Consider the following 20,692-nt stretch of genomic DNA (forward strand, 5'->3'; position numbering starts at 1 on the left):
TAAAAAAAAAAAAAAAAAAATATTTTTTCGGACCAGTCGCGGGCCGCCACGTGCCGTGGGGCCCGCACTACAGTGATGAACCAGGTTCACTGGGAAAGGGTGGAGAGAGACAGGTTCATCACTATTCCTTATTTTAATTTTTTTTTTTTTGGGAATGTGTGTGAACCCCCCATAAGTTCACTAATGGGGGTGCTCTTAGTAAAGTGTGATGTCATGTAATAAAGGGTAAAGAGTATTTTGATTACATTCAGATGAAAAACTATGTTGCTTCGTCGAAGGTTCGAACAAAGACATTTTGCACGTATCTTCTCCTTGGTAAGTTAATGCGTCTTATTTCAAAGAAATTTGGTAAAATTAAGACGAAACTGAGAAGATTATTATGACCTTTGCGCAATGATGCAACATACAAATAAAGAATTAGCTATATAAAATATTTACCAGATCTGAAATAAATGTGGATTAAAGACTAAATAATTTATACAAATTTTTTAATTAATTTTAGTTTCGCCCAGTCCTTTATAATTAAACGAGTAAAATATGTAAAATAGTGTTTCCTCTTTAACCCATTATACTACAAGTTTTTCATGCTTTATATATTTTTATATAATTTTGATGCATGAAGCACTAGTTTTAACCATGACCAACCCTAAATTTGAGGGTTAAAACTTTTATACAGGTTAACTACAGAAAATTGTGTGTGATAAGCAAATATTCGCCAAACCATGCTAAAGATCAGTTTTGATGAATGGAATTATATTCTTAAAGCTAAGTTCAAAAAAAAAATTATATTCTTAAAGCTAATATATATGCGGTTTCTCCTTTTCATTTTAGACTATCTAAAAATCGTAGACCATAAATAAAACGGATAAACTACCATTCTTCATTTAAGTGTCCCTCCCTAAAACTAAAATCAATGTTCGAACTTGGGTTGAGCTGTGCCCTATGCGGCTGAGCTACATGATTGCTTGATATATTTGGTTCTTGTTGTCTTAGTTATATAAGATTTTTATGTATATTAGATTGTTTAATATAACTTATATGTATATATAGATATACTATTCATTTTAGGCAAAAGTCTTTGGTATATGTAAATGAATGAGCATTTTAGGATAGGTGTATCATTTCGTCAAATACATCATCACATGATTCATGGATTTTTTTTGCACTTTTGCATCCATATTTAGCAAACGTAATGAGTAACACGATGAAGTAGAGTCCACATATCTTATCTAAATTACTAACGTGGAATTTCACATCCCCTCATATAAAATAACAAGATCGATGTGAAAATGGTTAAGCCAAAATCCAAGAAAACTGCTGGATCAATACTCAACTAAACAATTTTATTGGGTTGGCGTTGCAATTATGATTACAGAAATCAAATCATTATCCATTAATCTTAAGAGGCTATATTTTATTCATTCTTTTCGCTTTCGCACTTATGGCCAAAAGCAAGGTAAAAGAAAAGAAAATGGTTGCTTGGAAGGAGTCAAGATACATGCCCCCTAGAACCCCAAACAACAATAACTTCGAGCCATCTCATGTTTAAAAGATTATTTGGCTTTTTTTTGCATTCAACGTCTTTCTCAGACGTAAAAAAGATACTTGCATGTATCACCTTATTTTTTTTTTCATTTTTCCTAGTTTTTGTGTCTAATCATTATTAATTATTAGTGGAAATCAATACTGAATTACTAATTTGCAGTATATGTTACTGTATATTAAAAGAGTTGAAGAATTTATTTTACTATTTATATTATTAAAATACATTTATTTTTAAATCATACATCCAAAAGAAATTTGAGTTAGCCGTATTTAAACTGAAATAGTAGAAAGATGTTTGACTTATGTCATTTATCGGAAGTGATTCAAGATACCGGATGAGTGAAGATAAAACATAGAAAAATCATGTAGTGATTGTTAGGTCAGTAAATAAGTTTTTCGAACCTAAAAAGATAATGAAATCCATAAACCGAGTAAATGGATGTTGAAGCCTATTAGTAGAGATGGCCGAGGTATTACAAGTGGTACTAGAACCGAATCCACACGAATACGGAGTCATGTGTTTACTCATACTAACATGGTTGACAATCTTCGTGCGCAACATAAATATTGTAACATCTCAGTTATGATATATAATAGCATATTTTGAATGGTTTATATAATTTATTTGGTTATTTATATCAATAAAATAACTTATTTTTTGACCATGTATCCAAAAAGAAATTCAGAACTAAGTGTATTTGAACTAGAGTAGTGAAGTAATAAATGTTCAATCAAAAAGTGATTCGTGCTACTACAAGAGTGAAAATAAAGCATGAGAAAAATCATATAGTGATAGCATATTAACAAATCTTTAACTTAAAATCGTTTGCAAAAAAAGTTACAAATCTTTCTAACTTGAAAAAAATAACTGGCCGATAATCAGTCAAATCGTGAGATCCATGTGCCGATTGAGAATACGACTCCGAATGGTAATATCCGTCCCGCACTGCACTACAGTTAACAGTAACAAAATTTTTTGCATATACTATATATCCATACATTTTTATAACTGTCAGAACTGCACTGCAGTCAAACCGCTTGTCCCGCACCGCTAAATCCTGTTACCATTCGGAGCCTACGTAAAAGTCCACTAGAAGAGCGGTCGTGACGTTACAATATGACCTTAAGAAAGATCTTTGTATAACTTTTATGCATTTTAATTTGAACCTTTGAAGGAAAAAAGCAAGCCACGAACTGATTTATTTGATAACCCGCACGTGTTCAAATGTGACTCTTTTGGCTTTATCATTAGACTTCGTAAATATACTTACTTCTTTTCTTTTTTTTGCATACTTCGTATATGCACATAAACGTTGAAAACAACTTTTTGATACTGACCTACGGAAAACGATACCAAAAATTATTTATGATTCATATCCTCTGCTAAACACTTTATTAGAGATAAAACATACCACGGGAATTCAAAGAACTTAAACAATATACAGAAGGTTAAGACCAATCCAATTATCACTTAGATATCAATAATAAACCTATCAGAGGAAACTTGTCAGAGGAAACCATGTATGTGATTATATCAGAATTTCATTACTTCAAAGGAAACTTGCCAAAAAGTTGTTTTCGCTCAACTTTTTACATTTTGTTTACATTGGAAGCTCTAAATTTTACAATTCATTATGGTTTTTTGTGTAACTGACACATTCATAATGATTGAAACACTTTTATGTACATATGTATAATTATTAGTATATATAGTCATAAATCTAATTGGAAGTGGTTGGAGTGCCGATAACTCGGGAAAATGGCCTATTCCCCTATCGACTAATCGTTCCCGGCTTTTTCACACACGAACTTTTAAGCTATGTCAAAAACCACATGAACAAAGAGAAAGTGGTTTATTTCTCTATACATTAGTTTTTCTTGGTTTTTTCGCACACAAATTTTTAAACCATGTCAAAAAACACACAAATAACTCTATTTTTTTAATTACATGCACAAAATATGAATTTTAAACTAATTCCTCTAAAACCATAAACAATGTTATTTAAATGTTAACTAGGTTTATGATAGGTGGAGAACCGGTTTAATTTGGATTGATAAAAAAATACTACGTCATTTTATTCTTTTTCTTTTTTTTTTGTCAACTGCTATTCTTTTTCGAAATACTTTATATTCTCTGAAAATGCCCGTTAATAAAGCAAGTTGAGGAACAAAATCTTACTTGTTAGTTACTCATTTCTTCGGTCGAGCATTCTCCGGACGTCATGGATAAAATTTATTATCCTGCAGAAGGATAAAATTTATTATCCTGCAGAAGGATAAAACGTTTTACATGATGCATAAAGAAAGAAAAGCAACAACTTCGGTCGAGCGTTCTCTAGACGTCGAGAAATCCATGGATAAAATTTATTATCCTGCAGAAGGATAAAACATTTTACATGATGCATAAAGAAAGAAAAGCAACAATTACTAACTTACCAATCTCCATGTATTGCCACAAGAAACTATAAAATCATGCAGTATCCCCAACATGAAGAAGAGTAAAACAATCTCTGAAGAAAAAGAGCAATTGACAAAAAAGGAAAGAAGAACAAAACGACATAGTATTTTTTATCAACCTAAATTAAACCGGCTCTCTACATGTCATAAACCAAGTTAACGTTTAAATAACACCGTTTATGGTTTTAGGGAAATTAGTTTAAAATAGATAGTTTGTGTATGTAATTCTAAAAATAGAGTTGTTCATGTGCTTTTTGGCATGATGTAAAAGTTCATATATGTAAAAGTCAGAAAAAACTAGTTCATAGGGGAATAAGCTATTTTCGCGTTGTTCATGTGGTTTTTGGCATATCTTCAAAGTCCGTGTGTGAAAAAACCGGAAACAATTAGTCCATAGGGGAATAGACCATTTTCCCCCGATAACTCACCACTAAATATGTTCTTATGTATTAGACTATTTAGAATATAAATTTCCAGTCTTCTTAAATTAAAGTAATTAAGAACGTCTTAGCGAAAGGCAAAAGGGATTATGTAACCTTATAAAGCTGAGAAATAGGCAAATATAAAAAAGTCTATTAGTCAAATCAAAAACGAAAGAAAACGGAGTCCAGTAAACATTCATTTTGACTAAGGTGTTAGGCGTAAGGCGATAGCTACACGTTCATGGTACGTGGTCATATTATGTATATCTTATATAGCCGTATTTTATATATTTTAAGTCATATCACGTATTTTCAGATTATCTTTTTGATAAAAATAAGAAATTACTTAAAATAAAATAAATTAGATACTATTTTAAAAAAAATACATCGAATTAAAAATACCCTAACATCTGAGTTTAGAATTTAGTAATTATTGTTTAAGTTTAGTATTTAGGAAGTGAAATTTGATATATAAAATTCTATAAATAATTATAAATATTTATTAATAATTTATGAAGGTTAATCTAATTTCTTTCACCAATAGCTTAAAATATTTATAAAAATGGGTACCATATAAAGATGAATTTGAAAAATGATCAAGTTTGTAATCCCTCAATAAATATTTTCTTTGTTTTAGAATTTTATTTTGATTTTTTTTCTGAGTAATTTATATAAACATAATAATGATGGAGAAGAAGAACACATGCATGGAAGTGAGAACATTTGGAACATGAAAATATTTTGTTTGTGTGCAGTACATATTTTTTTTGGTACTATAAACAGTTTTGGGTAAACTTTTTATAGTAAGTAGATCACATCGCAAAAATACTCTAAATCGAAGAAAACCTCTTAATTTTATTTTTTGAAAGTCATAATATCAACCACACTGGTAGAGAATCAGACATGCGACCTTTGTGTCGTCTATGAGAAGGAGGACCACCGGGATACAAAACCTTCTGATATTATTACATATATTGTCTTTATAATTTACAGTTTAGAGGTTAAAAAAAAGGGTGAATTAGCCAAATGACCAAATTTGAGAAGGAAATTAAGTGCATAGCATTGATTTTGACATAATAAAGCCCATAACAATTATGTCAACTTCTATCCGGTAATGCCCTTTTTTTGTTCAAGTTGCCAGTAATAGAAAGAGAAACTGATGACATCAACAATTTGACAATCCACAATTAATTATCACACGTAATTCAATCAACACCACACTTTTGTTTAACACATAAATATACATCTAATTTTTCTATACCATATTACTAAAAATAATAGGATTCAAAATCCACTCACACCTAGTAAATACTAAACTTTAATCCAAACCTCAACTCCAAAATAATAAACCCTAAACTTTAAACATCACCCTTCCATCTAAATACTAAACCCTAAACCCTAATTACTGAACCCTAAACCCAAATATAAACCTTAAACCCAATTATCAAAATCTGAAAATAGTGTATAATATTATATAATATTAAACTAAATCCAAACAAAACTCCTCAATGCTAAACTCAAACCTAACTTTTGAATACTAAACCCAAAAATGCTATCACTAAACCCAAATCTAAACTCCCACCTTCCAAATACTAAACCCTAAATCCTAATCACTAAACCCTAAACCCAAGTATAGACTATAAACCCAAATAGAATGGAACAAAATACATAGTATAGTATAAATTGGTAAGCAAAAAAAACACTTTTTTTAATCGTCAAATAGAACATACATAATACGGTCACTAAACCCAAACATCAACCCCCACCTTCCAAATACTAAACCCTAAATCTTAATCATTAAACCTAAACCCAAGTATAAACTCTAAACTCAAATAGTATAGAACAAAATAAATAGTATAGCACATATAGTTGTAAACAAGAAATTGATAAATAATGAATTTATCAAACAATCGATGGTACAATAATACAACAACCGTAGCATACTATTTAGTTTGGTACTTGCGAATTGTACAAAAATATAAGAATCGTACTATACTATAATTTTCTTTCACTACATATAGTATAGTCGACGAGTTCATCTTCTTCACATCTTCCTCTTTTTACAGACTTGGTGATACACACATTCACTAGTCCAGAGTAATTATTCTTCATCATACCATATCAATACATCATACTATAACAATTTAAATAACAATAAAAAAAATCAAGATGAGCAACATTGAAAAAAACTAAAAAAAAAAGAAATTGTGATGTCACCTCGTTGTTGTCTACGGTGCCATCTTCTCCTCCAAACTCAATTCCACAAGCCCAAAATCCATATTATTTCTTAATCTAGTGGTTTGTGTTCGTATGTATAAAAAAACAGAGATTGGAGGAGAAGAGGAAGAAGAAGAGAAAGAGATGTGGAAGAATGATAACCACAATTTATTAAATTATTTATTTAATATTTCTTTTGATAAATAACTCTCAGCAGGTCACACAGGTTGAATTGAAGGGTAATATAGTGTTATTACATAAAATACATGTACTGTAGATGAAAGTTAGGGGTTTTAGTTATGTAATGAATTATAATTTGTTTGAAGGTTATACAGCCAAATTTCCCTTAAAAAAAAGCCAATCAGAAAAAAAACAATAATCACTGAAATTTTTCACTCAAAATAAAAACTACTAGTTTGGGAGAATTTTAATTTTACCTCAAATTTGATATTATTTTCAAATTTACAATCATTATCAATTTCATAAATACTTTAAGTTTATTGTAAAAAAAACAAAACTAATGTTCCTAAATCATTTATAAATGTTTAGAAATTATTTATAAAAGTTTATAAACCCAAACCTACTCCCTGAATACACCCTAAACTCAAATGTCAGAATATTCTTAGTTTAGTGTATTTTTGAAAAATAGTATCCAACTTAATGTATTTTAATCAAATTCTTTAGTTTCTTTTTAATCCCAAATGAAACACACGACTATTTCTCCTCAATAAACTTCTCCCTTCTCTCAACCTATTCTTCTTCCTCTCCGGTGGGTGTCTGTTTTTCCGGCGGTTCTGTGCCCTTGGCATCACCATCAGAGATGACTCTTTGTGCTTTTTAAAGTTTAGTTAGGGCTTGGTTTTGATCCACTCAGACCCTGTATTTTGCTCCATTTTGCATCATAAGATCTCAGTGGATTTGTCTAACCTTCTGGTTCTTCTTGTGTTATAGTGGATGTCAGATTCTTTTTTCGTATAGAGATTTTGAGTTCTTCTCCAGTGTAAATCTAGGTTTGGGATTTCGCAGGTTGTGGTCTCCGCCATATATGTTCTTCCTTTCTTTAGATCTCCTCGGTAGGAGTGGTTCTGGAGGTGGTGAGTGCCTCGTCTTATCCAGCTCTGTGTGTGGTCGACGTCGTTCTTGGAAGTTTGCTCGGTTGCTTTTCCAGTCGATCCTCCTTCATCGTTTTCTGCCTTGTCTGAGCTTGTGCTGCTGTTCGTGTTCTATCTGCTTTCGGTTCCTTGTCTCGTTTCTGGTGGAGTAATCGTTTCTCAGTGACATGCCTCTGTTGTTCTTATATTTTTTTAGACAACGTCTGTTTGAGGATAGTTCTTTAATCCTTTTGTTTCAGTAATATTGTCTCCCTGCAGTTAGGGCTTTGTCTCCCAGATCCTTGGGACTTTGTCTTTATAGGTTTATAACTTGATAGCTTTGATTTCTACCAATGTATCTCAAACTTTTATCTTTGTTATGTTACAGTGTGAAAAAAATCACAACTAATTTCTCTAGTTTTTAGCAATGTTTGTTTGTTTGTTTTTATCTCGATTTGCATATTTGGATTCTGCAGTTTAACGTTATTTTAATAAATTTATTCTACCAAAACAGACACTATATAAAATTAGCATTTAGTTAGTACGTGATTTATGAGAAATATCACTGAAATTGAAATTACTTCCAGAAATTTCAAGAGAAATAACTTAAAATACACTAAGTTGGATAGAACTCTTTAAAAATACCCTAACATTTCGGTTTAGGGTTTAGTGATTATTGTTTAAGATTTAGTATATAAGGTAGAACTGGGCAAAAAGTCCAAAACCGAAGAACCAAATACGATCCGAAAAAATAGTACCAAATCCAAACCGACATTGATAAAATATCCGAATGGGTTCAAAATTTTGGTATTTAGATAACCGAAACTGAACCTGATCTGAACCGAAGTATTATGGGTATCCGAATGTATCTGAAATAGACTTATATACCTAAATATATTAATTATTTTTAGATTTATTATATATTTAAAAACATCCAAATATATAAAAGATACTTTTAAGTTATCCAAAATATTTAAAAATATACAAATAGTCAAAAGTAAATGTCTAAATAACTGAAATATAATCAAGACACCAAAAATACTTAATATATATATAGATTCTCTATTCAAATATTTAAACCAAACCAATTTATATGTTAAGTTTAAGTATTTTGACATATGTTATTTAAATTTATATGTAATATGTTATTTTTTTAATAGATTTTGAGAAATTTAAAGTATATAATAAATTTTAAAATTTTAAAAATAATTTAAATGGGTTATCCAAACTCAAACCGAACCCGCAAAGATTTGAACCAAACCCGAACCAAATTTTAGAAATATCCGAATGAGACTGAAATCTTTGATCCGGAAAACCCAAAACCCGAATAGACTCGAACTGAACCCGAATGGATACCCGAACGCTCACCCCTAATATAAGGGGTGGATTTGAGTTATAAACTTTTATTAATAACTCTTACACATTTATAAATAATTCAAGAGGGTTGTTTTTTTTTTTGAAAATTGTGTAGCTAAATTTGAAAGTTTATCAAATTTCAATAAGGATATTTGGGTTATTACTTACATATTAAAATATTTTAATAAAATGCGTTATTACATATGAGATTATTCTACCATTTAAATATTTTTTCATATTTTAGTCTAACAAAATCTTAAAAAAATATTTTGATTCTTCTTATTTAAATAGTCTTAATTATTATCAAAAATATAATAAACAAATATTATTTTCATTTTGATACATAATAATTACATCATCAAATAGGTAAAAAATTTTATTTCAACAAGCATTTTATCAGTTTGTAATAAAGAAATAACACAATAAATTATTAAAAAATAATGTATTATATTTATAAAATTCGACAATTTGTACTACTATTTGCAAAGTGATTATTCATTCTATTCTAGCTTTTAAAAGTTAGAGTGACTAAAGTCATTTTACCATTAATAAATCATTATATGTAATTTTTTCTATCTATTCATAAACTAATTTAATAAAAATTAGCCAAAAAGAAAATAAAAAGTGTTTTAGAAAGAAAATTTGTACATAGGTCTAAAATATTTTATTCCTCCTTTGCAAAACTAAATGTTGCGAAAAGATTTGGGAAAAATTTCATGTTTACCACTTTCATGGTATCACTTTTGATCTTTACCACCAATGAATAGACATTTTCAAAAATATTTTTTTTCATTTACCGGCATTTGTGGAAATTTCCCAAAGATTAGTGTTTTTATATTATACTTGTATTTATGGTTTTAATCTCTTTATTTAAGAATATTGATTTCAGTTTTTGATTTATTGGGTGATTTTATTTCATATTATGATGACGCTTTGCAATGTTCAATTCTGAAAAAAACAATAACAAAAGACTGAGTGACTGGATAATGCCAGCGATGATGCTAGTGTTAATTAACAAGAGGAGGTACAAAGATAGTTTTTTTTTTTTTGTATTCATTTTAGACATCACAATTGTTTTTTTTTACTTTATATTTATCTTTTGAAGCACTGATATATCGTTTTATTTACATATTTTGTTAGATTTAAGTACTAGAAAATAATGGATTTATCAAATAAAAAAAGAGAAACAGAGTTCTATATAAAAATATATTTATGTTTCGATAATTATACTATTTTAAATTATCATTAACTAAAATAATCTGTTTGGTGTTATTATCCAAAATAATATTTGTAATAAAATTAAATAAATCAAAAATAAAATAATATTTAAATATTGTTTGTATTTACTGATATTTTTCTTGAAAATATAAATAGTTTTATGTGTGTGTTTAGAATTAGTATAGGAAATTATTTTTATTCCACTGGAGGGAAGTGACTATTTGCACAGTTTTTGACATGGATTTTAATGAATGTTTTGGTAACTATCAGAATTACTATATCACCGGTTTCATAGGTTTGGTTAAAATTGACAAGAGTTTGACATGAGTTTCGATTGCAGTTTACAACCTTATATAGTCTATACATTCATTTAGTCTTGGAGGGTGTTTGAAATGGTGACATGGATTCATATCTTAGTTCAGTTAGTATAAACACTTAAACAATAACTTATTTTTCTGGTTCTAAATAAATAATGCACATATTGATAATTATTAATAAAATTATCATGCCCATATTGTAGGAAACCTAGTTTTCTGTTAAATAATTATAAACCGTCATTTTTACAAAAACAAAATTCAAACTTGAAAATAAATTTAAAATATTAATTTTGTTAAATAAATTTTGTAGATAATAATTTGTGCTTAAAAATCGCGGATGAGGATATAGTTTAAAAGTAATATCTCAAATAACCAAAATATATGTTTTTAATTTAATTTTTTTGAACTATAATAAAATAAATACAAAATATCTAAGAAATAGTAAAAACAAGAACTTCAAATTATTTTAAATTAGCTATTTATCAAATTTATATTTATGATTTTGGTAAAAAAATATGGTTGTTATATTTTTAGGATAAGTGTAATTTTACTGTTTTAACAAGAGACGTAGATTTGATGGAAACTAAATTTAAGGTTTTGATATTTTTGAACAATACGGATTTTGCAGATTTATAGGAAACCGCAAGTTTATCTAGAGGATGACCAATATATGTTACTAAAAGATGGAATAAATTCAGTGGACATAATTAGGGACGGTTGATCCTTTCTAGTTTTTATTTGCAACTGTATCCTAATTATTCACCGAAACATGTGAACGAAAATATTTAAAGCTAGTTATGTTACTTTTCTCCCATTTACAAGTTTTTTTCCTTCTGAATTCAAAAACTTCTAGTTAGCAAAAGAAAAAAAAATTCTAAAATTTCCTCAAATCTTCCTAGAGCTTTAGTTTCAACGATATATTTGATTTTTGTAACCTCTTGAAGTTGGATGTGTTAGAGATAAACTTGAAAGTAGCTTGAAACTCAAGTCATACTAATCCTACTTGTATTAGGATTAGGATAAAAGGTTTTATTATTAAGTTTAGGAGTTTTAAGATCTCTATATAAGAAGATGTTGAGTTGTGACATGAACTTATAAGTGAAAGAGATTATTGTGAGAGCTTAAGTTTTGAGAGATTTTCTTAAGCTAATAAAGAAGTTATTTTATAATCTTGTGAGTTTAGCCAATAATTGGTATCAGAGCAAAATCAGAAATCAGATTCAACAAAGATGGGAGACATCACGACCATACCGACGAGATCAAAAGAAGGACCATCATCCATAAAGTGTCCAATGTTAACATCAACTAATTATACAGTTTGGGCAATGCGCATGAAGGTTCTTCTCAAAGTTCACAAAGTATGGGAAACCGTTGAAAGTGAGACGATCGAGCCTGAAAAAAACGATATGGCCACAGCTCTTCTTTTCCAATCCATTCCAGAAGCGCTTATCCTGCAGGTCGGAGAGTTAGATACCGCGAAGCAGGTTTGGGACGCCATTAAAGCCCGACATCTAGGAGCAGACAGAGTCAGAGAAGCTCGTTTACAAACCCTAATGGCAGAATTCGATCGCTTGAAGATGAAGGAAACCGATACAATCGATGACTTCGTTGGCAAGCTATCGGAGATTTCTTCAAAATCTGCATCTTTAGGAGAAAACATTGAGGAAACAAAGCTCGTCAAGAAATTTCTCAAGAGTCTACCTAGAAAGAAATACATACACATTGTGGCGTCCCTCGAACAAGTACTTGATCTTAAGGTAACAAGCTTTGAAGATATCATTGGTAGATTAAAAGCTTATGAGGAGCGGGTTGGAGAGGATGATGAAGATGGTCATGAAGAACAGAGTAAGCTTATGTATGCAAACTCAGAGAATCGAGACTACAATGGAGAGTTTCGAAACAGAGGAAGAGGAGGACGTTCGTATGGAAGAGGACGAGGACGAGGAAGATCCTATCAGGAGTTTGACATATCAAGAATTACATGTTTTAGGTGCGACAAGAAGGGACACTTTGCGTCAAGCTGTCCTGATAGAATTCTAAAGCTTCAAGAGACATACGAAAATAGAATCAAGGAGATAACAGATGATACACAAGAGGCTGATAGGTTATTGATGCACGAAGTAGTCTACCTAAATGAAAAAAACGTAAACCCCAAGGAGTTTGATGATAGTTCAGACAGTGACAGAGTTTGGTATCTCGACAATGGGGCAAGTAATCATATGACAGGGAGGTATGAGTACTTCAAGAACATTGATTATTCAGTGACAGGAAAGGTGAGATTTGGGGATGATTCAAGAATCGACATCAAAGGCAAAGGTTCCATACTATTTGTAAGTCAAAACGGGGATAAGAAGATCTTGGCTGATGTTTACTACATACCAGACTTAAAGAGCAGTATTATTAGTCTTGGACAGGCTACAGAGGCAGGTTGTGAAGTGAGAATGAAAGAAGAATATCTGTTCCTCCATGATAAGCAAGGAAAACTTATAGTACAAGCTAAGAGGTCGAGAAACAGATTGTATAAAGTCTTGATGAACATCGTGGAAGCTAAGTGTCTTAAGATGGAGGCTCAATCGGAAAGTAGTACGTGGCATGCGCGGTTAGGTCATATTGGAGCAAGCTCTATGCGAGTGATGATGAAAGAAAAATTAGTAATAGGCTTGCCGAGTCTAAACGTTGACAAAGAAACGTGTTCTTCGTGTTTACTTGGCAAGCGCGCCAGAGCTCCATTCCCTAGCTCCACCGTGTATCGAGCAACTCAGCCGTTGGAACTCATTCATGGTGACTTGTGTGGACCCATCACACCTCCTACCGCAGGAAAGAACCGATATATATTTGTTCTTATCGACGACTACTCAAGGTATATGTGGTCAATTCTGTTAAAAAAAAGAGTGAGGCTCTAGAAAAGTTCAAAGTATTCAAAACCGTGGTTGAAGGAGAAACAAAAGAGTCTATAAAGACACTTAGAACCGATAGGGGAGGTGAGTTCACATCAAATGAGTTCAAGAGTTTCTGCGAGACAACAGGAATAAACAGACACCTAACTGCTCCATATTCACCACAACAAAACGGAGTGGTAGAACGTCGAAACCAAACACTGATGGAGATGACAAGGAGCATTCTCAAGCACATGAGTGTACCTAACTATCTGTGGGGAGAGGGAGTCAGACACGCCACCTATATCATCAATCGAGTAGGAACAAAAGTTCTCAAGAACCAGACACCGTATGAAGCTCTAAAGGGTCGTAAGCCTAATATCGAGCATCTCAAAGTATTTGGATGTATCGGTTATGCCAAGGTGGATACTCCACATCAAAGAAAGCTAGACGACAGATTAAGGATACTCGTGCATTTAGGAATAGAACCAGGAAGCAAAGCATATAGATTGTTTGATCCAATGACTCAGAAGGTAGTGGTAAGTAGAAACGTTGTGTTCGATGAGCAAAAGAGCTGGAACTGGAATGTCTCTACAAGCGATGAGACTCTTGCTCCCGGATCATTCAAGCTCTCTTTCGGAGACTTTGGGAACAATGGCATACGAGAAGATGGAGGGAATGTAGATGAGAGTGTAAAAGAAACTAAAGAAGAAGATCAAACTCAAGCAGAGACATCAATAGACGATCACAATAACGAAACAGAGTCCGAAACAGAGCAAGAAGCAGAGCCGGTACTGCGAAGATCAACTAGGGTCAGTAAAGCTCCTGCTTACCTAGAAGACTATGTATATTTATCTGAAGTCGAGGGAGAACGATTGTTACTTATGTTGAACGAGGAACCATTCAACTATGATGAGGCGTGTGAAGAAGAGATATGGAGGAATGCTTGCGACGATGAGATACTGTCTATAGTAAAAAATAAGACATGGGAACTGGTAGACCTGCCTCACGGAGCTAAAGCCATAGGTATAAAGTGGATCTTCAAGGTAAAAAGAAACTCAGATGGAACCATAAACAAACATAAGTCGAGGTTAGTAGCTAAGGGATACATTCAAAGACACGGTGTAGATTATGAAGAAGTCTTCTCTCCTGTGGCGCGAATAGAGACTCTACGTCTCATCATAGCAGTAGCAGCTTCAAGAGGATGGCAAGTGCATCACCTGGATGTTAAGATAGCCTTTCTCAACGGTGAGCTAAAAGAAAACGTTTACGTATGTCAACCTGAGGGTTATGTAGTCAAAGGAAGTGAAGAGAAGGTTTACAAGCTTAAAAAGGCGTTGTATGGCTTGAAACAAGCCCCGAGGGCATGGAATGAGAAGCTCAATAAAACCTTAGAGGATCTGAGGTTTGTCAAGTGCACAAAGGAAGCATCCCTGTACCGGTTGATGTGTGACGGAGACGTTTTACTTGTGGCAGTATATGTTGATGATCTGTTGATCACAGGGTCTAAGACAGAGATGATAGATGAGTTCAAAAGCAATATGTCAAACAAATTCGAGATGAGTGATCTTGGTCTCCTAACCTATTACCTCGGTATTGAAGTGGTTCAAAGCAATGAAGGAATATCGATCAAACAAGAGAGTTATGCAAAGAAAGTTCTTGAGGCAACAAGCATGATCGACTGCAATGCAACACAGTTTCCTATGGATGCTGGTCTAAAACTTTCAAAGGCGGAGCAGGAGGCAAGTGTGGATGAGAAGGATTACCGCAGGGTCATTGGGTGCTTGCGTTACTTGCTACATACTCGACCGGACCTATCTTATTCGGTTGGAGTATTAAGTAGGTATATGCATGATCCTAAAACCTCGCATTGGACGGCTTTGAAACAAGTCCTAAGGTATGTAAAGGGCACGGTCGCGTATGGTCTCAACTTCTTACGGTCAAGCAAAGAAGGATGGATGTTAACAGGGTATAGTGACAGTAGTCACAATGTTGACATTGATGATGGACGAAGTACCACAGGCCATATGTTCTACCTGAATGAGTGTCCTATCACTTGGTGCTCTCAGAAGCAGGAAACTGTTGCTCTCTCTTCATGTGAAGCCGAATTCATGGCAGCTACTGAGGCGGCAAAACAAGCAATTTGGCTACAGGAATTACTTGCTGAAGTAACTGAAGAACCGTGTGAGAAAGTGGTGGTTAAGATAGATAACAAATCTGCAATAGCGCTTACAAAGAATCCGGTGTTCCATGGACGGAGTAAGCATATTCATAAACGTTATCATTTCATCAGAGAGTGCATAGACAATGGTCTAGTGGACGTAGAGCATATTGCACGAAGCCTTCAAAAGGCTGACATTCTTACTAAAGCCTTAGGAAGATTGAAATTCAAGGAGATGCGAGAGCTGGTGGGAGTTCAAGATTTGAAAGATGGTGATTTCAAGTTTAAGGGGGAGAATGTTAGAGATAAAATTGAAAGTAGCTTGAAACTCAAGTCATACTAATCCTACTTGTATTAGGATTAGCATAAAAGGTTTTATTATTAAGTTTAGGAGTTTTAAGATCTCTATATAAGAAGATGTTGAGTTGTGACATGAACTTATAAGTGAGAGAGATTATTGTGAGAACTTAAGTTTTGAGAGATTTTCTTAAGCTAATAAAGAAGTTATTCTATAATCTTGTGAGTTTAGCCAATAGGATGTAAGTCTGTTAGCTCATTCCATAGTGTTACCCTTTTTAAGAATGATCATGTTTCCATAGACAAAGTTTGAGTGTATGAGATCATTTCACTACAAGAAAACACGGAACATTCTAAAAGACCTTCCGACGGAAGAGAAATACGTCAGAAATTTATGAAGAATTTCTGACCGAATACCGATGAAATGCCTATTTTTTATTCGTCGGTATTACGTCAGAAATTTCCGATGAAACTGCAAGAAACAAATGTTGTCATGAAATTTCGACGCAATTTCGACCACAATCCGAGGAAAATATATATCTGTTACGTGACTTTTTTAAATATTTTGAGATTTTTATATTCGTCGGAATTTCTTCGGTATAACCGACGAAATTCTGACGACAATATTTGACCATTCCGATTCCGATGGAATTCCGACAAAGGTTTTGACCGTTAAATATTTCCGACGGAATTTCGACGGTTTGCTACTTTTCCATCGGAATTCCGTCGGTTCTGTCAGCCACTTTTTTTTATAAATACTTGCTCTCCCTCATTTTCCTCATCCATACTTCATTCTCTTTTCACTCTTTGCTGCAAATCCAAAAAAAATCATGTCTTCTGGAAATTATTATCGTTTGTAGATGGATAAACCTCATTTGGATCCAAACACCAAATTGCTTACGAAATAATACGCGGAAGGTGTTGGAGAATTCATGAGGCTTGTTCAACACCAACCGGAAGCAAATACCTGTATGTTAAGATGTCCCTGCTCTTCCAGCAATAATAGTCGAATTTTAAAGGAATGAGATGTTTAGACTCATTTGTACATGAGAGAGTTTACACGAAATTATAAGGTTTGGTATCTTCATGGAGAAAATGGTTATGAGTATGGTACTACTAGCAAACCTCAGCCTGTTGATTGGTTAGAAGAACCAAGAACAGATGTAGATTATGGTGTAGGTACTAAGTATATGGTAAATGATCATTATAGAGGGGAAGTACCCAATGCAGAATCGAAAAGATTTTTTGACATGTTTGATGCACGAAAACTGTCTTTGTAAAAAGGTTGTAGAGATGGTCATTCACCCTTATCATCTGCAACTAGATTGATGGGTATTAAGACAGGCTATAATTTGGTTGAAGAATGCGTGGATGTGATTGCTAATTTTGTTAAAGGTGTTCTACAGAGGATCATCTTGCACCGGGTTCATACTACGAAGTTCAAAAACTTGTAGTGGGTCTTTGTTTACCGTATCAGGTGATAGATGTTTGTATCAACAACTGCATGATCTACTAGAAAGCAGATGAGAACATAAATAGATGCAAATTTTGTGGGAAACCTCGTTATCATGATACGAGGGGAAGAGTTCTGGTGCCATTAAAAAATTTGTGGTATTTGCCTTTGATGGAAAGATTGAAGAAGTTGTATCAGTCCGAATGCACAGACCAACCAATAAGATGGCATGCACACTCCACAAATGGCCAGATTAGACATTCTTCAAATGCGAAAGCTTGGAAAAAGGTTGTTTGGTTGGTTTGGCTCGGCATGCCTCTTCTTGTCCTTCCTCTTCACAAGCTCCGTTTGCTCCTCCTGATCCTGTGATTATAGAGAAGCTGCAGAACAAGGATGATCGGATTGTGGCGCTGGAGACGCAGAACGCCACAATTCTTGCTGAATTAGCGGGTAAAAAAGACAACGAGGAGATAATGGAAAAAATGAAGCGTTTGTTTCCTAATGAATTTTAGTTTTTTTATATTAAAAATTTTTAAATGTTGTTTTTAATCATGTAAAACTTTTTTCTATAATATTTATTATAAATTCAGTTCTTTAGATCTTTATTTTACAAAATAAATATTTTATAAAATACAATTTATATAAAAATAATTATAAATAAAAATAACCGAAGGAAGATATTTTGTGGGAAAGTTGTCGGACAATTCTGAAAGAATTGTGGTCGGACATTTCTGACGAAATATATGCGTCATAATATTCCAACGAACATCTTTCGGAAATTTCTGACATATATATTTCATCGGAATTCTTTTTCTGATGATCACTGCGGTCGGGAATGTGTCCGACAAATTTCCGATGAAATATATCCCGACGAAACGAATCGTCGGTTGTTCGTCGGAAATATATCCGTCGGTTTCTCTCGGATTTTTGTCGGAACCTGTCACGAATTTTCGACGAACTTTTTTTCCCGACGAAATCATTCCGCCGATGTTTTTCGTCGGACTTCGACAATACCGACGAATTTAGCCATCTTAATTCGTCTGTTTTCTTGTAGTGTTTTAGATTTGATGGTAGTGTCAACATAGTTTTGTGTAGATGACAATACATCTAGGTCAATTTCCTTCTTCCAATATAGAAAAAGGTCTCCACTTCTTGGATTGGACTGTGTGGTGAAACGATGTAATAATTCTCTTCTTGAAACCAATGTAATTCTATTAATACCATTGCATCAGGGTTTTTAGTCTATGAAGAAAACAGTATCTAGAGAATTATTTTATGAATCCTTTTTAGACGCCTGACTGTTATGAAATTTTTCAATCTACAGCAGTTCCAGCTTACAATGACTAAGGAGCTAGGGTAGAAGAACTTGAAAATATATTTTTTTTCTCCTTAGATTGTCGGGTTCATCTGTATTTGGAGCTGTGAACCTTTAAAAGAGGGACCTGTATTTTTTGACCAGTACGCTGAGTCATTCTTTGTTGATCTTGGCTATGATGTAAAATGAGTGTATCCGAATATTGCATATGTATACCGCAACCAGATACAGCAGGGCCGCCTTAGATAAGGGGGGGGGGGGGGGGGGGGCGGTGCAACCGCCCTGGATCCAATCCGTTGTCCCCCTATTTCTTAATACATAAGGTCCGATTTTTTTTTAAAAAATACAAGTATTTTTATATTAAAAATAAAAAAAGGGGCCAATTTTTTTATATGAAAGTATTTTTTTTAATTTCCATAGATTTATTTTTTAAAATACTTCTGGTATTTTGAAAAAAATATATATATCTATCAGATTTAAAAAAAAAAATAGTTTGGAAGTTTTTTTTTTTGTTCCAGAGCCCATGACACCATATCTCATAAATATTTTAAGTTTTGTTTACAAAATCTAAATTTTACACATGAAATTAAATAAAACTTTAAAATAAGATTTAAAATATTTAAAACTAGATTTAAACAACAAAATATACAAAAGAAACTTAACAAAAAAGCTTTAAAAACATTATTATATGAAGACATAGCTATTACACAAATTTAAATATTACAATATCACTAATAGTCAAGTAAGTTTGATTCGGAACCTTTAAAATTTCCAAATATTGTCCAATTATTTTTTGTGTAACTGAAGATGATTGTTGTTGATGATGTATTTGCGTACAATTCTTTTTTGTTCATGTTGAATCTATTCACGAGTATTAATATCATCGATAAAAGTTAGTCTTTTAGCAATATTTTATGTTTCTTTTTTGTATGATCTAATGTATTTACAAGTATTAATATCATCCAATTTTATTATTTTTTTAATCACTAATCTACAAATTAAAAATGAGGAGAGCCATTTTTACTTCGAAATGCATTAGTATATCATATATGCATTACGAAAATCATTTTATTGAATAATATGGTATTTTGCTTGAAGTTTAATATTAATTATGTTACTTTTTCAAAACTTTTATATTTTAATATAATATTTTATTCGTTAATATTGTTGTAATATGTTTATATATGTGTAGATATTTACAAAAGTTTTATGAATTCAAAATAGTTATGATAAATATAAGGACCATATAATAAAATACAAATAGTTTTGAAATTGAATTTGAAGTTTTGTTTTTGAAAGAAAAAATAATTTTAAACTTCAAATACAGAGTTTTAGAAACTTCAAAATAGAGTTTTTTTTAGAGATGCTCTAAACAAACTAACAAACAACATGATTGAGCTGCATGTCGGACCAACTGCAGAGCAACAATATCTATTTATTACTATCGTCAACAACAATGTCATTTGCTTTATATTCAACGGTTTGCATTTTGTTAATTCACTAGTTTCTTTTGACTTAATGACTTTCATCGACTTTCAAGCATCTTTTGTATTATTGCAATATATATCCCAAAGAGAATCGATCTATCCTCATATCCCTTATAGTCGGTTATATGATTAATGAAAACGAATGAGATTCCCATATTACTAAACCGTCCCTGAGCTAAATTTCAACAAATAAAAGCTTTAAACACCAAAAAACTAATAAAAATTTTAAACATCTAATTGCTTTATGAAACATCTAATTTCGTAAAGCAAAAGTTTTAAAAATTTTAAACATCTAATTATATAAAAAGATGTTGCTTCTCTCATGTGATGCCACCTAGGATCCAGCTAGAAAAATCTGTTCTTATAAGCGTGACACGTGTCACATCTTCTTATAAGCGGATCGTTTCATTAAGTCAGGTATATTGGACTTCTCTTGATTATCTGCTAGACTTATACGATTATATTATGTGTGGGCTTTGT

At 32.2% G+C, this 20,692-nt stretch overlaps 1 pseudogene; it reads left to right on the forward strand.

Annotated features, from left to right (window-relative positions):
- Positions 1-327: 327 nt before the first annotated feature.
- Positions 328-436, forward strand: LOC125579432 (annotated as a pseudogene).
- Positions 437-20,692: the final 20,256 nt, after the last annotated feature.

The sequence above is a fragment of the Brassica napus genome, chromosome A1 (assembly GCF_020379485.1).
Source record: "Brassica napus cultivar Da-Ae chromosome A1, Da-Ae, whole genome shotgun sequence".
NCBI classification, from domain to species: Eukaryota; Viridiplantae; Streptophyta; class Magnoliopsida; order Brassicales; family Brassicaceae; genus Brassica; species Brassica napus.